Source organism: Lactuca sativa, chromosome 7 (assembly GCF_002870075.4).
Source record: "Lactuca sativa cultivar Salinas chromosome 7, Lsat_Salinas_v11, whole genome shotgun sequence".
In the NCBI taxonomy this organism is placed as follows: Eukaryota; Viridiplantae; Streptophyta; class Magnoliopsida; order Asterales; family Asteraceae; genus Lactuca; species Lactuca sativa.
In genome coordinates, this window is record NC_056629.2 from 184,904,078 (window position 1) to 184,923,527 (window position 19,450).

Here is a 19,450-nt window from a genome sequence, read left to right on the forward strand (position 1 = left end):
GAGGGAGGAGATGAAGATGAAGATGAAGATGAAGACAGGGAGACCATTTCCGACATGTTGAAACGGAAAAACAGTCGCAATGTTGAAGGCGATGCCAGTCGTGTGGCGCGTGAGGCTGAAGAAGCCGAACGAAAGCAAAAAGAAGCCCACGATCTCCTTGAGAGCCGAAAGTTGCTCTTCCCTGCCTGGACCAGGGATCTTTTGATAAAAGAGGCCATAGAGACTCCAAGCATACTATGGCTCGAGCCGGTGATATCATTCGACTGCAACAACTCGGTCGATTCGCAGTTTGATATGCCGCTTACTCGAAAGGCGTTCATCTTCCACGCCTTCTCTAACATTTTTGAAGTCCCGCATCCGAACGATGAGCTTGACAGGGAGCTTATTGACTTCTACCTGGAGGCCGCTCGCCCTCAATACCTTACATGGAGCGCCCAGAAGATTGTTAATGTTCGGGTGCTGAAGCCTTTTGCCATGGGGAGATTCACGAATGTTAAGTTCAAGCTTATTCGTGGATCTGCAAGAACTGCTCACATCATCACCCTGGCGGATCTACCGAATCTGAATCCTCATGACTGGATAGTCTTGTACAATATCCCGCTGACAAATGAATCTGAATATGGTCCCATCATAGACCATGTCAAAAGGATGTTGGCTTGCTACATCATGGAGGTTGCCCAAATGGATCAGGAGGTTGCCACTGTTTTAAAAAAGAAACCAAAAGTAGCACCAGTGGGATCGGCCAGTGATCTAAACACAATGCAAATGGGTAAGATAGATCCGAGGCGAAACTCAGTGATGTTCACCGGAGCCGAAGGACAGAAATGTCTATTCGCTTTAGCTGACAAGCACCTTTACACCACAGCTTGCTTGGAACACGTCTTATCAATCATCAAGCGGTGTAAGGACAATTCAGCTGATGACATCAAGTACTTCAATGATATGATCAATTGGTACATCCGGTTTAGACAGACCATCCTCTCCATAACCAAGTGTCTGTTTAGCACCGTGAAGAAGAAGGTACTAGCTTCAGCTGCCGGCCCAAGTAAGAAGTGAAGGTCTCGCTCCAAATTGACACAAAGGGGGAGATTGTTGGGCTGAAGATAGTTTTGATGTTGCGTCTTTTGGGCTCGTTAGTTTAGCCTTGTATTCTCCGGTTTGGGCCTGTCCAACCGAGATCCTTTTATGTATTGTATATAAGTTAAATGCTTGCATGCATATTAGGTCAAGATTGCAGAGATTTTCCATATAAGCGATTCATCAAGAGTATTATATTTTCCTGTAATCGTTCTTGTAATCTTCTAATCCTTTACAGTTGATGTTCTTAATCGAGCTCTTCTAAGGATTTTATTTAATCATTCGACACGTTTGATTCAAGCTGTTTTGTTCTTATTATTGTGTTTTTGCTGTTTCATATTCATATACTTGTTCAAGATCTAATCGATCTTCATAGATTAAAAGTTGTTTTAATCCCATCAATATATATATATATATATATATATATATATATATGAGAGTAAGTTAGTCTTACCGTTAGTAGGCCTCATTCACGAAGCTGGTCTACAAGGGGGGGGGGGTATAAGGTTACTGCCTATAAAATGGCAGTTTAATGAGTGTCCACTCTCACCCACCACTTCCTTATCTGGTGGAGGGTCGTTAGCCGAACGAGTTTGATAGGACTCTAATTCTCAATTCATTAAAAGTATAATGATAAATATAAAGTAACTAAACTTTATTAAATTCTCAATCTTAGTTACTTTTGGAAAATTCGAATTTGGTGCTAACCCATGAAATTACACTTTGTACCTTACCAAGTCGTTGGTGGAGCGTGTGTGGTTAACCGGCACACTAACATGGACTAGTAAGAGTGGCAAAGGGTAACTTAATGTTTATCATAGATTGGTGGAGTGCATGTGGTTAACCGGAACATCGATTAGGTGATAAAGATTAAGGGTACCAAGTTGATTTGCATGGTTATTCACACCTTGTTTGTGATCCTCGGCATCCCGGTCACAAACTTGAGAGGGCACAATCGAGATTTAAACATGCCATTGAAAAGTTCAATGATTCTCAAAGGATCTAGAATTTCAATCCAATTAAAACCAATAACCTATTAGGTTTTCATGGTGCAAATTGGTGAATCGTCATTCACCTACCTTCAAATATTTTATAGCTTGGATAATGGCATCCCCCTTCGAAGTTATAAAATATTGTGTTGAGTTCTAGACTTAATATTTCAGATTGGGTGTTATATTAAGGACTTAAATCAACTAACTTGAATTTCTCCCATTGTAGATGTCTGGTTCAGACAACTATGATCTTCCCAAATCCCTTGGAACAAGCTTTCCTAATGAAAATGATGTCCCACGATTGGATCATGGAAATCATACTTCTCTTCCTCCACCTCCTCTAATTATTCTCCCTAACCCACAAGTTATTGAAAAGTTCAAGGTCATTTAATCCCTATTGGCAAGCAATGTTTATATGTGCTCACATCAAGGAGATGAAGTCACACATTGACAAGCTGGGTGTCGAAGTCCTGAGGAAGTTGGTTGTCTATATGTGCTCACATCATGGAGATGACGTCACACAATGTCTTTTGGATTTCTATATATGTGAGAATCCTCATCTCGCTTGCTTCTACAATAATAGGCCACTAAAATCATCGATTGCCTTTTGCTTGAAAATTATACACAATACGAGATTAAATAGAATGTCGAATAAATGATTCTACCCTAAGCCTACAACCAGACAAGGAATAGGAAATAAGGCTAAATCAATCTTTCTAAGGCAATATGATCCTAATCATATACAATTTTTAAACATACACTTAGCAATTAACTTTGCCAATATAGACTCCCACTAATACATAACATCCAATTCATCCTAGGCTACAAGGCATCATATAAGTTAGGCAATTCTATCATGCAATTACTGAAGGTATCCTTAGCCATATTCCAGTTGTATGGGTATTTTGGGAATCACGTACTTGAGCTTGCTGATTGCACGTATCGCAACCCTTTCTTTGCAAAAATCATTTTAGAAAAGTTGTTTTATTTTAAAAAAGTATTATAAATTCCTCGGTCTGAGTTCAAACACACCCGAGAGTGTGCTCGAATCCCTCAAACCAAGGCTATGATACCAACTTGTAACGTCCTAAAAATTACTAATAAATTTTTTTATTTTCAAACAATAAATTACATACAACATTTGTTCCAAAACCAGTCATAGTAAAATGTATCCCGAACATCAGAGTAAAATGATAATGATCACCGCAAAAAAATCATCACAGGATGTTGTGAATTGAAACGGAGCCCTTCCCTTTGGAACTAAAAGTACCTGAAAATGTTTAAACCACAAAACCATAAGAATAAATCTTAGTGAGTTCCCCAAAATACCACATACCATACATATCGGTGGGCCCAATCCTTGGGGTGTATTTTAAACCATGTGAATACTATGATCCAACCTTAATCTTACAGTCACTTCCAGACTACAACCGAATCGTAACCTTTCTGCCATGATCCAACCATGGTCTTCCATGAAATTCATAAAGAAAAACAATTGTTGTGATCCAACCACAGTCTTTCATATAAGTGCTAAGATGCAATCATAGTCTTTCATACATGTGTTGTAATCCAATCACAGTCTTTCATGCAAGAGTCACAAAGACAATCTAACAACCTACATAGTATAATGAGAGGACTCACCTTTTTCACGAACTCTGACAAACCACAACTTAGTGCCACAGAACTGGTGTTACGACTCAGCTATCGAATCAAACACGGTCCGAACTTAGTCTATACTCTAGAACTAGCAATTGTACCAAAAGTCAACCCAGGTCAAAAATTCAACTATCAGGGTCAAAGTCAATGGTGAGCATTACCATCAACTGACCCTCACGTCGTGACCTGGGTTCACTTTAATACATTAAGACCCTTATCCATTAAGAAAATCATCCTAACTTCTTAGAGGGTTCTTTTACCCCTAAAACCTCCTTAAGATCGGTGCTTTATAGACATTCATGTCTAATGCATGTCTTGAACTAAAAATAGGTCAAAATAGTGAAAATGGAACCAAAAACCATGCATGGATTCAAAACTACACCAAACTCTAGATCCAAAGCATACAACCTTCAAGTGACCTCAAGGATCCATAAATTTGCCAACTTTATGGAATCCTTCTACCCAAACTTTCCCAAAGTGGCTAAAAACGGACAAAAAGCATATATCTAGCAACCTAAAGCATAAAGTATGGACCTTGGTCACTCCCAATAGTCCATAAGATGCTTAAAAGAAGACTCTAAGCTTGCCAATAGGCTCTCTTCATAGAAAAGGTCTTCTTCTTCTTCCTTCAACAGCCATGAAGAACACCAAAATGAGATAAAAAAAATAGATAAGATGGATTAAGGTTTCTTCAAGGGGGTTTAAAAGGTGATGGAGGCTAATGATGGAGAAAACGCTGGCCCTCACTACTTTTAAATAGGGTCCACGTCCAGAAATTAGGGCTTGGCCCTGATTTCAGGTAATGACGTCGATTTGGATCTTGTTTATTTACACCATGGTTACTGTTATGGGCTGTGGACATGGGGATGGTGGAGTCGGGGACCCACCATGTAACATCCCAAAAACAGAGGTAAAATTTTTCGATTTAAAAATCATCAATCCATAAAATTGGTGTCACAGAATCGATCACAATACATTGTATTGAAATCATCAGAGTAAAATAAAAATCAATATGGAATCATAAGAGGGATGTTGTGCGATCATGTTGGGCCCTTCCCTTTCAAACCGAAAGAACCTGAAACATAACAATAAAACCATAACCAAAAAGCTTAGTTAGTTACCCAAAATACCACCTGCCATACAAATCAGTGGGTCCACCTATTGGGTATGTTCCAACCAAACATACATTTATGGGCCCAACCCTAGATTGTATTTCAATCTGAATATGCAATAGTAGGCCTAGCCATGGTGTATGTTTCAACCCAATACATATCAATGGGCTCAGCCCTAGGGTATCTTTCAACCCAATACAATCAATGAGCCCAACCATGGGGTATCTTTTAACCCACCAGATATCAATAATGCATAAGTCTCAACGATAAATAGCATTCACATAACGCAATCTAGTGGGTCGGTATTGGCTCCTTCGACCCACGAGTATAGTTAAAAGACTCACTTGTCTCACGAAGACATCTAATCACACAGCTAACGCTACACGGACAACAACAAGACACACTTTTTAAATCCAATACGACCCACCATACTCTAATCTCCAAAACTAGCTAATTTTGACCAATGTCAACCCAGGTCAACAAGTTAACACACAAGGCCATAGTCAACTTTCAAAAACCATAATATAGAGTCTCACGTTGTGACCAGCCCTTGGTCATGTAATGAGAGTTCACTCGGACTAATTCCACTAACCCATTCCAACTCGACCAACTCAGCCACGGACACCCTTTCGTCAAAAGTCACAACATGAGGCATTCTTGTTCACGTCATGATAATACAAAAGATAGCAAAAAACGGGATTTCTTGGTCACGTTATGACAACTTCAATGTCACTTTGTGACTTCAGTATAAACCATCTCCTTAATGATGTAAGCCCTTAAGCCATTAAATCTCCAAACCCAACTTTTCCAGAAGCTTAAGGGGACTCTAATGGTCCATAAAAATGTTTACTATATGGACATGCATGCTCCATGCATGTACTCAATCTATTCTGGGTCAAAATAGAAATATGGAACCAAACTCTCGTGCACGACTCCACTACTTCACAAACTTCTAGATATGGACTATATGATGCTCAAAGGACCCTTAGAATCCATAAAGTTGCTAACTTTATGGATCATCTCCACTCAAGCTTGCTTAATCATAAAGAAATGGGGAAAAACCTAGATCTAGCCATATAATGCAATAAAGTTTGAGCCTTTGACACTTACAAAGGTCCAACAAGAAAAGAGATGATGATGATGACGATGATGCTTCTTTCGACACTCCACCAATATGACACTTCTTTTCCTTCTTTTCTTCTTCTTCCAGCTAATAAATGTACTAAAAATGGATAAGAATCACAAATAGGGTTATGATTAGGGTTTCTTGAGGTTAGGGAGTGAGGGAGCCTGAGGATGAGCAACCGTAGCCTCTTCATTCCATTAAATACCCAAAAAATTAGGTTTTTGCCCATCATATGCTTCTCATGACATGACCAATAATGACTCACGTCGTGAAACCTAAACAAATATGAATTCATGAGCCAAAGATGCCTTATGGCGTGGCAGGCATAACTCACTCCGTGATCCACTTCCAAATGTAAAATACTTGAAATTTAGTACCTCGAAGATCTGAATGTTAATGACCACACCCAGGCGGTAGAGTCCTAGTGAGCATGAGTAGGATGGTAAGTCTTATTATGAATTTTTATTTACTATTTTTATTCGTTTATTATAAATACAATTTCTAATAATTTGTAATTATATTTGTAGCTAATCTACTGAGGAGAGTCAGACGAAAAGCCAAAAATATTTAGCTCGAAAAGGCGCTCAAAAATAATAAGGGCAAACTATCTAACTTGGAATTTGATAGGGATGTGGCATTTGATCCGGTAGGAGAACCAAAAGACATGTTTGCACATGAGATTTGGCAAATAATGTGGCGGATAGTCCCTTTTGATCCAAGAACTTGGAAAAATGTTTCCCCCGAATTAAAGGATTTAGTAAAACAACATATAAGGGTAAATTATTTATACAAGAATATTTTACATGTTTAATTATGGCTAGTTTTTACTTAGCAAACTTTTTTTTGTTTTTGTAAACAAAGTTTGATTTTGATGGGTTTTCCCTGGATCCATATAGTGCTAGGTTGTTTGAGAGTTTTGAGGTGGCTTTATTAAAAGGTATTAGAGATCATAAGGCATATGCAAAAGAAAAAAAATAATAAATAAATAAATCGATGTCAGAGGGTATGGGGATTTCCCGAGAGCATTAGCCACCCCAAATGATATAGATCTTAATAATTGGAGGAAATCAATTAAGTATTTCCAAAAGGATGAACACAAAATTGTTTTGGCAAGAAACAAAAAACTTTGTGAACTAGAAACGTCTGTAAACCGTCGGGGGTCAAGCTCGTATAGCAGTACTTGCAATAAAAAGGTAACATACGATATATGTAATTGTCTATTTAAAATATAATTAAATTTGTAATGTTAAAAAGAACCTAAAGAGAGCTGAAACGTTACACGCTGCTCATACCCATAAAAATGGTGTATTTGTTAGTGATATAGCCGAGCAGCAATATGTAATTATTTAATTATAATTTTATCTTATAACTAAGAGTTTAATTATACTTAATTATTAACCATTTTCAAAAAAACACTGAATCAGTGAGTGCAAGAGCTCTTCGAACAAACGCAAGGGTTAAATGGTAAAAGAGATTTAACACCGGCTGAAGAATTCAATATTTCGAGAAAGTATAAGGTTCTCGGCATGGCCATTTCAAAGGCGTCGGCTGAAAACCTTCTGCTAACCCGTTGATTGCACAACCATCGCAACCACCACCACATTCACGACCATCACAGGTAAAACAACACTTTCAAAGTCTCATATATATATATATATATATATATATATATATATATATATATATATATATATATATATATATATATATATATATATATCATGGTTGTCAAAATCACAATCCTAATCGTAGGATCGTACGATCCTAGGTATGAAAAACGACCAGTATCGTATTTGGGGTATGATCGCAGGTAGGATTATAGGATCGAGATCTGATCCGATCCTACCTTCCGTTGACTTTTTTTTTTTGTAAATGAAAATTAGTTTTACCATCTAATAGCTTTTACTCTTTATCAATTTACCGTTAATCATTTTGTATCGGGACTTATGACTAATATTTTGAAGTTTTTATAACTTCTGAACGAAAAATTAAATGTTTGAAATATTTTTCATGTTTAAAAATTTTAAATAAAAATTATGTTTTATTTTGTGGGATCTTAGGATCCCGATCTCGATATTGCAAACCTAAAAACGATCCTATGTAGGATCGTGATCTCGACAACCTTTATATATATATATATATATATATATATATATATATATATATATATATATATATATATATATATATATATATATCATGGTTGCAGAAATCGGGATTAATCGGCGATTAATCGTGGATTAATCGTTTGGCGTTCTCCAACCGTCGACGATTAGGGCATTAATCAGAAATTTATGATTAATCGGGTTTGGCGGGATTAATCTGTCAACAAAAGTCAAAAAGGTCGAAAAATATCAAAAAAAAAGTCAAAAAAATTTGAAAAAATAATAAAAAAAAAAGTTTAAAAATTCAAAAAACCAACTTTTTTTTACTCCAAAATTTTCAAATTTTCAAAATTTCAAATATTATACCAAAATGTTCATATTTCAGTATTTCAAAATTTCCAAATTATAATTTTTCTTATTTTATAATTTTGAAGTACTTGTTTTTCTTAAGATATATTAATATTTAATTTATTTTAATATTTTGTTAATAATCTATGGTCTCCGATTAATCCTCGATTAATCCCTTAACACCAGTCGACCGTCGAGCTACCGTCAAACGATTTTTACAACCTTGATATATATATATATATATATATATATATATATATATATATATATATATATATATATATATATATATATATATATATATATATATATATATATATGTTTATTGCGGTTTGTGGTGATTATTTGTTAAAAGCTTTGATAATTGGTTTTTTGTCTCGAGTGCAAGAAATAGCAATGTATTTTGGTATTTCTTGTATTTAAGGTTCTAGAGCACAAAATAAGTAGAAAGTAAGCTACCATTTCTTATAAAACTAGAATATTTAATTTTAAAGTCCCATATATCTATATAATGATCAATAAATTCAAGTTGATTTTGTAATTATGTTTGTAATTGTGTTTATGTTCCAAGTACAAGAAATAGCAATGCACTTTGGAATCAATAAAGAAATGTTGATTTGGTAATTGTGTTTGTAATTGTGCTTTTATCCTAAGTGCAAGAAATAGCAATATACTTTGATATTTCTTGTATATAAGGTTCGTTAGCACAAAATAACTCAAAATTGAGCTACCATTACTTGTAAAATAAGACTATTTAATTTAAAAGTCTCATATATCTATATATTGATTGATAAATGCATGTTTATTTGGTAATTAGTTTTGTAATTATGTTAATGTTCCAAGTGCAATAGTAATGTACTTAGGTTTTTTGTTCCTAGTTAAAAAAAACAATGTACTTTGGAATCAGTAAATGCATGCTGATTTGGTATTTGTGATTATGTCATAAGTACAAGAAATAGCAAGGCACTTTTGTATATCTTGTATTTAAGAGCAAGAAATAGCAATGTACTTTTGTAGTTTTTGTTTATGTTTATAGTTTAACTTATAAGTTTATATATGTTGTTATTTATTATGTAGTTGGAAAATCTTTGTGCGATGCTCAACGACCCGGCGTGTAGGGGGACTTTATGTGTTTTTTCAATCATTGAAACCACAAAATTGTTGATCAATGAGGAAACGAGGATAGCGAAGATGATGGTTCGTCGAATAATTTGTTTGTCTTTTGTGCGTTAGATTTGTTGTGACATAAATTTATAACATTTTTGTTGTTTATTTTGGTATTTTTATGGAATTATAACACTTTGGTACCTAATTGGATGTCGTTATATAAATTATTTTTTTCTGCATTTAATGCCGTTGCGTATCGGTTTTTTTGCACCAAAAAAATGTTGATTAAAAAAAAATGAAAATTAATATTGCTTGCGACAGATGATATTATCGGTGACAAATATCTTTAGCAGCGACATTTTGAGCAACAAGGCCAACGCAGTACCAACGACTTTTTAGCTGCAACGTGTTGCATCTATTACTTTTACCAGCGACAAATTCATGTTTTTTAGGCAATTTTCGTCGCAGATAATGCCTCGTTTTCTTGTAGTGAAAGTGGTTCGTATATATTAAAGTAATTTTTTGTTTCAAACATCAAACTAAAATATTTCTAAATATCAATTGTCTTCTAAAAAACTTGAACCCATTGACTAACATATTTATGGTAATTGTGAAAATCACTCGTTACGGCTGAACAAAAGACTGATTCGTATTTTTATGAAAGCAAATCTTCCTATCTAATCTCTATACTAATAAAAGAGTAGTCTTTTTGCCAAGTGTCATAATATTAGAACTCCTAATTAATATGATGCCACTTGTCATTCTATTAATTCTCTATTTTAAATTCATTAAACCTCCTAATTAATGTGATGTTATTTGTCAATCTATTTATTCTTTATTTTAAATTTTAAATTTTATATTATTTTTTACATTAATTCACAAATAAAAAGAGTCTAATATGTATGATAAATTAATTTCACATATTTATTTGAATCAATAATTATAATTTTACATAACTAATAAAAAAATCTCTTAATTAATAATTTATTTAAAATTTTATATAAAATAATTGATTCATAATTTTGAATTTTTTACTATGAATATTTAATTAATTTTATAACCGTGGTTTCCACGGGTTATAAACTAGTAAAATAATAGTTTTATTCTCCTTTTGACATGTGTCATCTTATTAAGCATCCTAATTAATGCATATTTTATTCCCATTTTACCATATGTCACCATATTATATCTTCTAATTAATGAATGCCATTTGTAAACCTATTGATTTTCCATTTTAAATTTTAAGTTTTAAATTTTCCACTTAAATTACATTAAAATAATAACATTAGAATAAAAAATAAAATAAACTTAATACAAATTATAAAGTGATATAATTTCACATCTTTATTTAAATCAATAAATAAAATTTATATAACTAAAAAATCTTTTAATTAATAATTTATTTAAAATAATTGATTAATAATTTTTAGTTTTTATTTTAAAAGTTTAATTAATTGTATAACCGTGGTTCCCATGGGTTATAAACTAGTTTAAGATTAATATTTAAATATTAAGTATTTTATAAAATAACATATTTAGATAACATAACGTAATCTTTTTGAACATTTTTAAAAGAAATCAAATGTTCATTAGAGCATTTATAAGACTTTATTATCAAATTAACATAATGATTCTTTTTTCCTTATAAAACTCTTTAGAATTTTATGGAATTTTAATTTAAAAAAATGGAAATTCCCAAAAAATAGCAAGCGGAAAATAATAATTCTAAAACTCCTATAAAATTACATGTGGCAAAACTTTTAAGAATTTGACAAATGTCTAAAAAAACTCTTCATTTATTAGTAAGTAATTTTATAGGAGTTTTAGAATTTGACAAGTGGTAAAATTATTTTCATTTATTAGGTAATATATATATATATATATATATATATATATATATATATATATATATATATATATATATATATATATATATATTAGTTGTGAAACTCATGTAGGGGTGAGCAAACCCAAACCAAGAAACCGAGAAACCGACGAAACCGAAAACGAAAAAACCAAAACTGAAGCAAAACCGACGCTTTGGGTTTGAATTTTTTAAAAACCGAAAAATCGGGTTTGGTTTCGGTTTTTACTCAGAAACGACCCATTCAACCCGAGAAACCGACCCATACTTAAAACCGACAAACCGACCCATCCAACCCAAGAAACCGACCCATACTTGATTGTTTTTTTTTTTTGTTGTAATAGACTATTTCGGGCATTGTTTGTAACTTGTAATAGACTATTTGTAGTAAGACTTATGTTTTTTGAAATATTTAACTTAAATTTGGTGTTTTTGAAGTATTTAACTTGTTGCTTCATTTATGGAAAATGGGTTAAAACCCAAAACCAATGGGTTTAAACCTAGAACCCGTGAAGGTATGGGTTGAACCCCAGAAACCGAAAAACCGCCCAAACCGACCTTAGAACCCGAGAAACCGAACCGACCAGAAACCGATCCTATTAGGTTCTGAAAACCAGAAATCGACCACTTATGGGTTGGGTTGGGTTTGGGTCCAAAACCAACCCATGCACAACCCTAAACTCATGTATTACATCAATTAATTTAAAAAAAAATTGAATACAAATGTCAAAATATTTGAAAGTTTGAATTTATAATAAAATAAGAAAAATAATGATTGATTATAATGATGATGTTTTTTATCTTTTAAATTAAAAAAAATAATTTAAATAAAAAAAGAAACTAATGAACTTTAATTTTGAGAATTTTGAAATTATAAAGTAAGTTTATTAGTGAAATTAACATCCATTTATTACTACATTTATTGCAATTATTACATTAACATATTATGTGAAATTTAATAAAATAGAAAAACTCATAAAATGACATGTGGAAAAAAAATCAAAATAACCACAAAATGACATTAGCAAATTGAATGAGAATGTGACAAGTAGCAAAAAAAAACCTTCATTCATTAGAGAGGAAAAAGAATCATTATATTTTCCGCTTGTTATTTTTTGGGAATTTCCATTTTTTTAAATTAAAATTCCATTAACATATTTTGTAGCAGTTTTAGAATTATTATTTTCCGCTTATTGTTTTTTGGGAATTTCCATTTTTTTAAATTAAAATTCCATAAAATTCTAAAGAGTTTTATAACGAAAAAGAATCATTATAATAATTTGATAATAAAGTCTTACAAATGCTCTAATGAACGTTTGATTTCTTTTATAAATGTTCCAAAAGATTACCTTATGTTATCTAAATATGTTATTTTATAAAATACTTAATATTTAAATATTAATCTTAAATTTTGATTTTTATTAAACCCGTTTAATATATCTGTCACACACCTGGTACAAAAACCATTTCATAGCTCGTATGTTTTGGAATTCACATATAAATTCCACCGATAAGTGCAAAACCAAATTACAATACCCTCATTTTATGTTTTCCATTAATTTTCCATTATTGTTTCTCTAGCAGCTGGGCACAGCCAGCCCAATCAAATGCGTTAACAGAAAACAGAATCCAGTCTATATAAACGGGTTTTTTCATCCTCTCAAAAAATCACTCAAAATGGCTTCTCCCCATTCCATCTATGCAACTTCCCTTCTACTTTTGCTCAGTTTTCAACTACTTTCCACCATTTCTGAAGCTGTTGTGTATGCTTCAAACACCTTCACGTACGTAAACGAAGGTGATTTTGGAGATTATGTCGTCGAGTACAATGCAAATTATCGCGCCCTTCCCCCTTTTAGTAACCCATTCCAGCTTTGTTTCTACAACACCACCCCTAATGCATTCACTCTAGCCCTTCGTATGGGTACAGTCCGATCTGAGTCGCTCATGCATTGGGTTTGGGAAGCTAACCGGGGTAACCCAGTTCGTGAGAACTCTACCCTCACCTTCGGTACAGATGGAAACCTTGTCCTGATGGATTCCGATGGCCACATTGCCTGGCAAACTAAAACCTCCAACAAGGGTGTCGTCGGTTTTCAGGTGCTACCGACCGGTAACATGGTTCTTCATGATAGGAAGGGAAATTTCTTATGGCAAAGCTTCGACTCCCCAATGGACACCCTCTTGGTGGGTCAATCTTTCCGAGCTGGTGGTGCCAGTAAGCTAGTGAGCCGGGCTTCCGCCGCGAACAACAATGGACCATATAGCTTGGTTATGGAGCCTAAACAGTTAGCCATGTATTACAAGAGCACCAACTCGCGTCGCCCAATCCTTTATTGGTCCTCTATCGAATGGTTCACCATGGTCAATGCTGACCCAGTTGTTAGGAGAATAAAAGTGCACGTGGTCACCTGCTCAGTAAAAGATCCGTTGCTTATTTTTCTACTTTCAGTTATAGCTTAGCCTATTTAAGTTACTTTGTTTTAGTTGTTTTAGTATGTGTAATAGTTCTAGTTTTTTAATCATTCAATAAAGTAATCATTCGACTATCTTATTCCCCTTATACCCCTGTCAATTTCACAGTTAGATTAGCCTTGCCCACCAACAAGTGGTATCATAGCTTTAAGGTTCTGATAATTTGTATGCCCAAGATCATCAGATACGATACCATGACAGTAGCTTTAACATTCAATCCACCCAAAGACAACCCATACCCCCTTCAATGCCCAATGCTAACCTCATCAAATTACAATACATGGTCGATCAAGATGGAAGCCATTATGGATGCCCATGGGTTGTGGGATGCCATTGAGCCACAAACCGGTGTAGTTATGGATGAGAAAAAGAGCAAGCAAGCTCGAGCCTTCATCTTTAAGTCGATCCCAGAATAGATGCTAACACAGGCTGCGAAGAAGAAGACAGCCAAGGAGGTTTGGGACTCTCTAAAGTCACAGTATGTGGGTGCAGAGAGGATCCAAATGGCGAGGTTACGGGTACTGAAAAGCGAATTTGAGGCACACCAGATGAAGGAAACGGAGTCCATATCTGAATATGCAGGGAAGATATCTGCTATGATTTCAAAGTTTGGAAGTGCAGGGGCAATTCTGGAAGATGAAGAATTGGTGAGGAAGCTATTCGATACTGTCCCGGAAAAGTTTATAAATCTTGTGGCATCAATTGAGCAAAGCTCCAATATGGAGTCTATGCCATTTGAGGAGGCAATTGGGCACTTAAAGGCTTATGAAGACCAACTCCAGCTCCGAAAGGCAAACTCGGGTGGTGATAATGCCTTGTTACTTGCAAAATCGGATGGATCCTCAAGTCATTGAAGTTCAAGCAAGACCGGGGGTCGGGGGAGAGGTACAAGTAGTGACAGAGGTGGAAGAGGCGGTTCACGGGGTCGGAGGTCGACTCGTGGAAGAGGTGGACGTTCCGGTGGTAGTTCTCGTCAAGAAGCAAAAAACACCAATCGGAAGCCACGAGAAAAAAGCCATATCAGATGCTTCGAGTGCCAAGAACTTGGCCACTATGCTTCCGAATGTAAGGCCAAGAAGCAGCAAGATTAGGAGGTGAACTTAGCTGCAAATGAAGATCGACCTGCTTTGCTGTTAACTATACACGGAGAAGAAAATGCAAGTATGGTTCTTCTTAATGAGGAGAAGGTGTATCCAAACCAGTTAATGGGAAGTGAAGATGAAAACATGTGGTACCTGGAAAATGGGGCTAGTAACCACATGACCGGCTCTAAGGCCCTATTTGCAGAATTGGATGAGAAGGTGACTAGTCAAGTACGATTTGGAGACGGTTCTAAGGTCCCTATCAAAGGAAAGGGCACTCTACTATTTGATTGTAAAAGGTGATCAGTTTATCATCCCAGATGTATATTATATCCCAGCTCTACATAGTAATATAATTAATTTGGGATAGATGACCGAGGAGGGATATGATATAGGAATGAAGAGGGAATTTCTAAGGATGTATGATGAAGCTGGCCATTTGATCATGAAGGTACAGAGGTCAAGAAATAGACTATATAAGATAAAACTCACACCTGGGAAGCCTACATGTTTGGCTGTGAGTATGGTTGATGACTCATGGTTGTGGCATGCTCGAATGGGCCACACGAGCTTTAGGATGTTGGAAGAAATGACACGAAAGCAGACGGTGTCAGGGATGCCTCTCGTATCTCATCCAGCACAGGTGTGTGAAGGATGTATGGTAGTTAAGAAACCTACACAAAGCTTTCCTAAAGCGGTCCAATGGAGAGCTAATGAACCGCTTCAATTGTTACACGCGGACCTCTGTGGACCCATCACACCCGCAACAAAAGGCGGCAATCAATATTTCTTTTACTAATTGTCGATGACTATTCCCGATACATGTGGGTGTACCTGATCAAATCCAAAGACGAAGCTTTTGGCATGTTCAAGAAATTCAAGTTACAGGTGGAAAAAGAAAGCGATTGTAAGATCAAGATGTTGAGAACCGACTGGGGGGTGAGTTCAACTCCACTAAATTCTTGAATTTTTGTGAAGAAGCTGGCATACGATGTCAACTGATGACTCCACACACGCCCCAACAAAACGGCGTTGTGGAACGACGCAATCGAACGATCTTGGAGATGACAAGGTCCTTGCTCAAAGCCATGACGGTACCAGATCAATTTTGGGGAGAAGCTGTGAGTCACTCGGTGTACCTGCTGAACCGAACTGGAACAAAGGCCCTCAAGGATGTGACTCCATACGAGGCTTGGAAGGGCTCAAAGCCTTCGGTTGCACACCTTAATGTTTTTGGGTGTGTGGGTTTTGTCAAGAAATTACGGGGCTTATCCAAGCTAAGTGATCGTAGTGAGGCTATGGTTTACTTGGGAGTGGAAGAAGGAACAAAGGGGTACCAGCTGTACAATCCTAGGAATCACAGGATTGTAATCGCAAGAGACGTCGTGTTTGAAGAATCGAGAACGTGGTCCTGGACTGAAGATACAATAAATGAGCCACTTACTACACCCTACTAGACCAATAACATAGTTAATGTTATGGCCCAACCTCAACCGGCCCAGGAACAAATGGAAGCGGATGATCCATTGTCAACACCCCTGATGCCGTTACCAAATAACACGCAAGAAGACTCAATATTTGAAAACTCGCAATCGCCACCTGATAGCGATCCACAATCGACACCTCCAAGCCAATATCCCAGGAACTACGAAGACCCACAATCGGCTGCCTCATTCGATGATACCCCAGCTAAATGATTTTGCTCAATTAACGATATCTACCTGAATACCGAAAGAATGGGTGATGACGAGGTACAGAGACTGTATGAGCAAAATCAAGAACTACTGCTGATCGATGACGAGCCCACAACTTTTGAAAAAGCCTCAATCGAAAGAAATTGGAAGCTAGCTATGGAGGCAGAACTGAAATCGATCGAGAAAAACAATACCTGGGTGTTGACCAAATTGCCATCAAACCGAAAGGCAATTGGGTTAAAATGGGTATTCAAGTTGAAAAGAGACGCAGCAGGAAACATAACCAAGCATAAGGCCCAATTAGTCGCTAAGGGGTATGTTCAAGAAAAGGGCATCGATTTTGAAGATGCTTTTGCACCAGTGGCTCATTTGGAAACTATAAGGTTAATCCTGGCACTAGCAATAAGAGAAAAATGGCTTGTACATCACTTAGATGTCAAGTCTGCATTTCTACACGGTGACCTCAAGGACGAGGTGTATGTATCTCGGCCAACAGGGTTCTTAGTAAAGGGAAAGGAGAATATGGTATATCGCCTCCGGAAGGCTCTGTACGGGCTAAGACAGGCTCCAAGAGCCTGGAACATGAAGCTAAACCAGTCACTCAAGAAACTAGGATACACCAGATGTGCTCAAGAACAAGCAATCTATAAGGTACATAAATCCAACGTAATTCTCATTGTAGGGGCATATGTGGATGACCTTATAGTTATTGGCTCAAGTGAAGAGGGAATCATGTAATTCAAGAAAAGAATGAAGCAGGTGTTTGATATGAGTGACTTGGGACTTCTATCCTATTACCTGGGAATAGAGGTATTTTAAGGAAAAGATGGAATTATGCTCACACAAGAAGGGTATGCAAAGAAAATCCTAAAGCTAGCAGGAATGGAAGAGTGTAATAGCTCTCAATACCCAATGGAATCTAAAATAAGGCTGACCAAGGATGAACAAGGAGAACCTGTAAATGCAACAAATTACAGGAAACTGGTTGGCAACTTGAGGTATCTAGTCCACACAAGACCTGATCTGAACTTTAGTATTGGAGTTTTGAGCAGATATAAGCAGAACCCAAAACAAAGCCATTATGCATCCATAAAACATATCCTGAGATATGTAAAAGGAACAACCAGGTATGGTCTAATATATCACAGAGGAGGCGATGGCATGCTAGTAGGGTACAATGACAACATCTACAGTGATGATCGGGAGGATGGAAGAGGAACCACTGGTGTGGCATATTACCTCTCAGGAAATTTAATAACATGGGCCTCACAAAAGCAACAAACTGTTGCTCTAAGTTCGTGTGAGGCGGAATACATGGCTGCAACTGCAGCTGCTTGTCAAGGACTATAGTTGAGAAATTTGCTAAGTGACCTTGTTGGAAGAAAAGCTCAAAGGGTGAAGTTACTTGTGGATAATCACTATGCCATTGCTCTTATAAAGAATCTGGTTTACCATCGGAGGAGTAAACACATAGATACGAAGTATCATTTCATCCGTATGTGTGTGGAAAGAGAGCAAATTCAGGTGGAGCATGTGAGTGGAGATCAACAAAAGGCGGATGTGCTGACAAAAGCAATGCCAAGAATCAAATTTGCTGAGATGAGGGCACTCATAGGTGTGGAATGTCTAAAGAGGAAGGTCAACATTGAGGGGGAGAAATGATGGTCAATCCTGACATAGTTGTTAGGAGAATAAAAGGGCACGTGGTCACCTGCCCAGTAAAAGATTTGTTGCTTATTTTTATGCTTTCAGTTGTAGTTTAGCCTATTTAAGTTACTTTATTTTAGCTGTTTTAGTATGTGTAATAGTTCCAGTTTTTCAATCATTTAATAAAGTAATCATTCGGCTATCTTATTCCCCTTATACCCCTGTCAATTTCACAGTTAGATTAGCCTTGCCCACCAACACACCATTGACAAGGGTAGTTTGACCAACCTAACTCTTAATTCAGTCCCAGATACAGATGAGGGTTTTCCTTATTACTTGACGTTCGATTACTTCACCACAAACCCCTCGTCCAGTTCCAATCGTTACATGGCCTACTCACGATACAACAACACATTATCTTATCTTAGACTTGGGATAGATGGGAACCTTCGATTCTACACCTACAATCCAAATGTGCAAGGCGTCGCCTGGGAATTGGTATACACGTTTCTCGACAGGGATTCCATGGAAGGTGAGTGCCAGTTGCCAGAACTATGTGGGAAGTATGGACTATGTGAGAATAGCCAATGTGTCGCAGCTCAACGTCAAACGGACTAAGTGGGTGGAGCAAAGATTGTGAGGCAAAGAAGGTGTCTTGTAAAGCTAGTGACTTTGGGTACTACAAGCTTGTAGGTGTTGACAATTTTATGATTAAGTACACTAGGGGAGATGGTGGAAGGAAGCAAAGCGACTGTAAAAGCAAATGCTCCAAGGACTGTAAGTGCATGGGATATTTCTACCACACGGCTGGTTCGAGGTGCTGGATTGCTTATGATTTGAAAACATTAACAAAAGTTGGAAACTCGACTCATTTGGCATACATCAAAGCACCTAAGAAGTAGTGGCATCATTGAGATCTTTCAATTGCCGACTTTCTCTATGCACCCTTTGATTTTATTTTACCCCATTGGGCATGTAATCCGCTTACTTTCCTTTAACTATTTGGTTGTTTTGGTGTAAGCTGTTTTGTCCTTTCCTTTTTCTGGATCTTTCCAGATTGAGTTAATAAATTAACTTGCAGTTTCCAAAAATAATGTCATGATGTGAATCGATTAAGATTCGTAATAAATGCCCAACCGGTCAAAGATATGACCCAAAGATTGGA

The 19,450-nt window shown here is 36.2% G+C and overlaps 1 pseudogene; it reads left to right on the top strand.

Moving 5' to 3' along the window:
• The first annotated feature begins 13,064 nt into the window (after positions 1-13,064).
• On the top strand, positions 13,065-19,187 carry LOC111915013 (epidermis-specific secreted glycoprotein EP1-like; annotated as a pseudogene).
• Positions 19,188-19,450: the final 263 nt, after the last annotated feature.